Here is a 7,617-nt window from a genome sequence, read left to right on the forward strand (position 1 = left end):
TTGCCTGCTTCGCATTACATATTATGCATCTGTCCTACACTGTGCCAGCTTCCCCTGCCACTGGATTTTCACAGTGGTAAGAAATAACAGGGATAAAGGGATTAAAAAGCAATGATTTTCTGTAAAGCCTTATAGGACATGTCTGCTATGATCTCAGCTTACTTGCCTCATCTACACCAGTAAAACACTATTGTAGTAGACAGATTTATGGATTAAATGCAGACAAGTGCGTAAAATAAATATTTTGCTTATTGCTTCTACACACTTTAAAATATTCTCTGTGATTATAATAGCTTCTGAAGTCTCTTTCCAAAGGGGTGATTTGCAGTTCAGAAGTTAAAATCAGGGACCTCCTCTGGCTCCAGTGGAATCCGAAGGTCATGAATGAAGTATGGTGTTTAGCAATTCCAAATAATTGCATCCAGACCTCAGACATGCCATGCTTTGTCACAGCTGCCACTTAAGGTCAAACTGAATTTAAATTATATTTATCTCAGTATTAATAGAGCTACAGTTCAGCTAAGGCATGCAAAATACAGTTCTCAGACTGCTCTCGGTGCCTCCTCCCTGTCTGTGGGGACTACAACCACAACAGGCAAAAGAGGGAAATTCAGAGTCTGCGAATCCCTGTTTCACAGAGAGGAATAGTTTAACGGCTTGGCCGAGGCCATGCCCATGTCTGTAATAGACTCAGCAACTGAACCGACACCTTCTGAATCATAACTCTAGAGGAAAAGTGCAAGGTCACTTCTCTGTCATCTTCCTCTGTGTTCACCCTTTGCCCAGTTACCAAACCCAGGAGCCCGAGACACTGGGTACTGCTTTGTCTGCACCCGAGGCGGGCGTGTGTGACCTGTGGTGCAGCATCCATCGCCGCTCTCCCGTGAGGCGCTGTCACCCAGCCGTACTCACAAAGGAGAAACTCTCCGCCGCAGAGATGAAGCAGCACAGCCACAGCAAGAGGTATCTATCACCTACACAGAGACAGCAGGTTTTCTATGAAATGCTGTTACTGGCCTTTGTTATACCTTATATGCTTTGTACTTCATCCCTATAGGCCTTTCAGAGTAGTGATGCAACCACAGCACCTTTGCCAGCACCGTCTCAGGAGCACTCTTTTCCTTTTGACATGCAAGGTTGAAACATAAGAGATCTTCTCTGCAGACACCTCAGAATCACAGCCTGGCTCTGGGGGAAGCTGAATCTCCAGGATTTAGTTAGTTTAGTCAACATATGCTCAACCAAAAATGATGCAGCATCTTTATTTCTACCTATCTTTCTCCTCTTCTTTTGTCATAAAGAACATATCATCTTACACCACAGTTGTATGAAGTCTTTTAACACTAAAACTAGACGACATTTGAATTTAAAATTAAGATTATTTCATTTAAAAATAGTGATATCACTGTACCTGCTATAAAAGAATGCTGCCCAGCCCCCCAACACACACACACAAGATCATAATTCATTAATACAGTGTATAGGTCCCAAAATTGGCATTTGTATTGGGTGACAAGTACAAGATTTTTGTTGTGGATCACAGATTCATTGAGTAAAATGCAGCCTGTAATTTACAGCAGCCTCAGCTCCTTCCCCACACGTGGGAAGGATAAAGCGACCTGCTTTACCTTCACGCTTTCCAAGCAGACTGAGTGCTCGGTCTTACTAACAAGCGCCAGACAGACACGCACAACTTCTCCCCGCAGGATGCGAAGGCGGCACCGGGTTCAGTCTTCCCCACACAACCTGCACAGACCCAGCTCCTCCCACGGGCACCAGCCCTCACACCAGCGCAAACCTCTGCCCAGGGCTCCAGCCTGGGCACCAACCCCAAATACCTGCTTCCTGCTGAGCAGAAACCTTTGTCTCCGAGCTAGACGGAAAGCAATAAAGGATGCATTTGGTCTTTGAGTTTTTTTAAACATGCTGTTATACAGCAAACATACAGTCAAGATTTTGTATCGCTACCCATTTGAAAGTTAAAGGGTTCCCCTACAGTTTACATACTGCAGAGTATTTTCATTTATTTCACACTAATCGGGAAAAAGAGCCCAAACAGCAATAATTAAGATGCTATATTCAGATGTTAATACACAGAAATATTGAGCAAAAAAATGATCTTAGTTTTGGCCAAGTAACATCCCATTGGGGATTTCTCTCTAATAGAGAGAGAATCTACAGATCTCTTCAGATCTACAGATGTCAGCTCAATATCTCATCAGGTCCATGAATTTCAAAGTTAATTTCACTAAGAAGGTTTTTAACAAACAAGCCACAGGAATAAAATACACTTACAAAGAAATATTGAATTCTTTGACATGGCCAAAATATTCTCAGTAGAGAACTAAGGGGGAGAAGAGGGGGTAGAAGGATGGTTTTAAGCTGGGCATACCAAAAGCAGCAGCTGAACTAGGTGGGATGGAATACTTAATTACGTTATTTGGAATGCAGGCGACTCTGAAATGAGCCCAAGAGCTATTTCTGTTGGGGGAGGGGGCTGCAGACAGACCTGGCAAACCCAAGTCAGTGGCATTAACAGGAGCGAGAAGGAGCGCAGGAGCCGCATTCCTTCTCATGCCTGGAAACCAGAAGGAACTCAGACTCCATTGCAGTAACAGGAGTCAATGAATAACACCAGTCCTTGTGTGTATTTACAGCATGGGTTGTGTTACCAGTCCTTTAACGCCTCAGCTACTAGTCTGGGATTCCAACGCAGTGTCCCTCCACCCAGAGCCTGGTCACTGCCACATTCAGAGAGGATGGTCACCTGCCCCGGTAGCAGCAGAGTTGCGCAGGACACATCCCCAGGGCACTCCTCTGTCACACCACTCCTCTGCTGCGTGTAAAATCTAAGGCAGCTCTTCATTTTGGTATTTCTGCTGAGTGTTGTAACAGGTTTTTCTATGCAAATCACTTTATTATCCTGGTAAAGGAGAAGCATATCTCAAACATGTTTGAGACAGCATAAAATGAAATGTCGGCTGATTCAGCTCCTTGAATTAGACAACAAGACTCCAACCTTTCTTCCAGAGACAGAAACAATTAGTTCACATCCTGTTCATACGGAAATGTAAACTCGACTCTTCAAACCTGAGTCAGGCCTACCTCCGTGAGACCTGCACACTCAGCCCTGTCTATGTATGACCTCTACACCGGGAGAGCTGAGAGCAGCAGGTCTTTGACTGACTGAATACAGTGTGTCACTTTGCGTATCAGAAGATGCAAAGAAGTGTTTTCACGGATGTTCATCCATTAACACTTGACAGGGATCCAGTGGACAGGGCTTTCGTGTTCTGCATGTTATCACTTTTACTCTTGGAGCAAATACAAATTATATGCTTGCAATGAAACTCTTCAATTGTTTTTAAGGTGCTCTGGCTTTCTAAGAAGCTTCGGGGGGTTCCTAGTAAAATAATGAAATGAGATTAGAGTCCCTCTTCATGAAACATTCACACGACAGATCATTTGGGAAAAGATACATTAACCAAAAGGAAAAGCTTCACAATTAATAATACATAAGAGAAGTGAGATGGAATAGCGTGTGAAATGACTGACCTGCTTTAAAACCATTGCCTGGTGTCATTTTAGCTCCTTATTACAGAATTCCCAACATAAAGACATCCAGATGTTCTCATTTGTCAACATATAGACAATTCTCAATAAAAGGAAGGGTGAACCACAACAATCCTTCCTACTGAAGAGATGGTTTATTTCTTGTGAAAAAAAAATGCAATTCCAATTAGCAGGTAGAAGGATCCTTCTAGGCCAAAACAAAGACTTAAATTCTCAGGTTTTGTATAGCAGCACCATGGTGACTGGTGCGATTGCTGTTCCCACCGAGTTGCTTTTTGTAGTCCGTATACACATGATCGCATCCACACTTTTGCACCTGCAATCACTTACACCATTTGTGCATGCAATTATTATATCTGCATGCATAATTGGGGATGCATTATGCAAATAACCAGTTATTGATGTAATTGGTCATTGGCTTACACAGTTACTCACTGGTAATTTGCATGTGCAGTGCTGGTACCTTTCTGAATAAATCCAGCACACTCATGCAATTTTGAAAATAAATGCACAGCATCTGAAATTCTGGGTGAAAAGAAAGCCTAGCAGTGTTTCATCTCGCTAACAAAAAGTGTCATCTAAGCTAAGAAACCTGTTGGCACAAAATGCAAACTATAATACCTCTTTTTCCACTTAACTCACAAATAAGTCTTCAGCAATAATCATACTTCTCTCCCAAAAATGCCAACTAATATTTATGGTCTTATTTCAGTCTCATATCGATTAGGAGCTATTACTGTCAGGACATAGGGCAACAGATTTTTCACCTGCCCCGTAGCAATTCTCTTTTCTTTTTGGTGGTGTCCCTTCTACCTGCCATTCCCACTTGATCCCACTTCCCAGCCTGTACCTCTTTAGAGAACACATTAGCGTCCTACAGCATAGTTCAGGGCAATGGATTATGCCTGCGCTCAGGATGTTAAGCAGCTTAATGGTAGGATGTCTGCTTCAGAGAAAAAAGGCAGTGACATGTGTGACAGGTCACCAAGGGCTGTGGGGTTTTATTATTATTATGCAAGGTAAGTTATTTAGATCCTTTTAAAGGTTTAAAGGTCTGGTCCCTGAAATGCCCAGCCCTATCCAGATACTAATCAGCAGACGGGTCTCTGTCCCAGAGCTGCTGGCACAAACAGGCGTGGGGCAGTAAACAGGGGGAATGAATACGGTGATGGCAGCAAACGCCACACTCGTTTCACAACACTTTTGGAGATGGAGATGAACCAGGAAAGCAGCTGAATGCAAAGAGAACAGAGGAATAAGGGGCTGAAGCCAGAGGGCATGGAAGTAGAGAAGATGAGAACAAAGAGGCAATCAAGGACCGTGTTCAGCCCAAATGGTGGGAAATCTCATTTTTTCCTGGGAGCTTCTTTCTAAGGCCACTTGAGCAGGAGTGTTTGAGAGAGTACTCAGTTCTGCCTGACTATTGCTGATGGGAAAGCATTTGCAGAGATTGTACCTCGAGCACTTCATGGGAGATGATGCAAAGGGGAAAATCTGCTTCCCTTCTCCTTCAGCATAAACCTTCCCCTTAGTCCAAGAGGTCCTGCAGCAGCTACTCCTGGAGCTGTTGCTACCTGACATATACCAGGCTGGGAAAAAAACCCAACTTCTGCTATCTTTACAGCACAAAAATATTCATTTGTAGTCTGTAGGAGTGAAAGATTTTTTAATTTCCATCTCAACACTATTCTCATTCCTAACGTTTTAATGTTGTGAAAACTGCTTAGAAACAAAGACAGCTTAAGATTGTAAAATTTTAATGCTTACTATCTTTTGCCTCCTTTTTTGTCTGCACATAGGTTTTAGGTCCATCAGGTTTATGCCGTAGCTTTTCTACGTGATCAGAAGGAATGAAACTTTTTTCTTTTTTTAAATGAAGCTGACGTTTTCTTACTATCATTTTAGAAGCTTGAATTTTAAGACAGGAACTACCAATCAGTATCCCTACAAAATGATGAAGTTTTGCAGCACTCCCAAAATCCTGACCCTGTCAGGCAGCCTGATGAGGTGGGAGTTAATTATATGGATGTGCAGGGCCTCCTGTAACCTCACCACCCCAAAGCAGCCTCATGGCCAGATGAGCGCACTGCAGGAGACAAACTGTGTGCACTTCGGGACCACACAGTCCCCCACAGCCTCCACAAATCCTGCCTTGCTTCTCTATGCACGGCAAGCGTCCCAGCTGCGCTGCAAGAAAAACCTTCGAGGTCAAAGATCGGTAATGGGATTTATCTACTAATGAACAACTTCTGTAACAAGACAAACTTCACAGGACCCAGTATCTGAGCTCAGCATACAGCTTGTGTGTCGATCGGATAATTGTACCTGCTAGTCCTCAGGCCAGGTGCTCTTCCAACCCAGGTAATTTTGTGGATATTTGGCTTTGACTAATGTCCAGGTGCAACTGTACATCCCTGGTTGCTGTGGGGTTGCACCTCTGCTCCCCGGCTGCATCTGACACCCCGCAGCAAAGTACCAGGAGTTAAAGAGGTGACAGTGGGGAACAGGGCCCTGATACTCGGCCCAGTCCCATGCAGGATGGATGCTCCACACCGAGCCAGGGGGACTGTTTGCCACCGCACAGCAGTAACAACTTTTCAGCGCTTTAAATCTACCTACAGAACTTGTCTCACTTATTAAAAAATGAGTATTTCGAGAGCATAACTCTCTTAAGAGAGAATTTCCCCTCAAGTGCTCATCACACCTTCTCTCCCTCATACATTACAGCCACCATCAGCCACGCCAGGGCTCAATCCTGCCCCTGCCCCCAAACCCCATCTCCTTGACTCTGCACTTCACCAGACAGGTCAGCAACTCCAGCCCCCCCGATTTCCCCAGCAGGAACACCCCAAATCCCCTGCCCAAGGTTTCCCTTCCGTGGCCGCGATGAGTTTCAAGAGCTTGGCCAGCAGCGCTGGAGCCGCTGCAGCTGCCGGAGTGATGCGTGCATGGCCATGCAGGCAGAGAGGGCTGGCAGCTCAGCAGCCTGGCAACCGCGGCTCCACACGCGCCAGCCAGCGGCTGTGGCGAGGGCTGAGCTCTCCGCATGGCGCCCACCTCTCCCCTTTGCTCCCCAGCCACAGCAGCCCCATCCCTGCCCCACAGAGGGGAGGTGGCGCGGGGTGACGCTTGTCCCTGTAGCCCTGGAGAAGAGGGCCCACAAGGGCTCCGCAACCAGCGAGCACAAGCCCATGGCAACCACTCTGGCTTGTTTTGGGGTTCAAAGGTGTGGGCTCTGGTTTAAAAGCTTATTTGTGATCGTTCCACCAGTTCCTTATGAATCTTGGCAGAGAGAGGGGCCTGTTTGTGCGTGTAATTTAAAATAGTGAAAGCCTGGAACAGAGACAGCATCATTTAAATGACATGAAAATTAAATATGAAAACACTTTTCCCCTAACAAACTTCTTCTTACTACAGCTCTCTTCTGCGGCTGTACGCATACAGGACGAGTTCAGCACCCCTCCCAAAAACGTAGACAAGCCTCACAATCCACAACATTGTCAGCGCGTGTGAAAAATAAAGCACAGACCACTCCCTCAAAACACTAACACCCGTTAAAAGGCCACGAGAGACACGGCTGTGTAGGGGCTGCCGATCCTTTCTCCCTCGGTGTGGCAAAAGAAATATTTGCAGAGAGGAGCATGATGATTGCATGTAACTAATACTATGTGAAAGGACGGATCTGCTCCACTGAGAAGGTGAAAATAAATTTCCTGCCCTGGAACAGCAAAGAACTGAAGCCATTCACAGCACAGCAGATTTTCCAAGAAGCATCCGCTATTACATTACTTCCACATCAGGAATAAGAGATAGATGGAAAAGTAACATCCGGACTGATGAGAACAGACTCTGTGGAAGAAAAGTGGCTTTTGGATGACATTCATGAGTTCCTTCTGAAAATTCAATTTCCTTAAATATGAAAGACTCCACTTTTAATGTTATCCAAATGACCTTTTGGACTTTCAGAAAAAAATTCATTGCCTCAAGAGGAAATCTGAAGCCTTAACTAAAGAGCATATTTGTAACGTATTTAACTTATTGTTA

The sequence above is a fragment of the Strix aluco genome, chromosome 11 (assembly GCF_031877795.1).
Source record: "Strix aluco isolate bStrAlu1 chromosome 11, bStrAlu1.hap1, whole genome shotgun sequence".
NCBI lineage: Eukaryota > Metazoa > Chordata > Aves > Strigiformes > Strigidae > Strix > Strix aluco.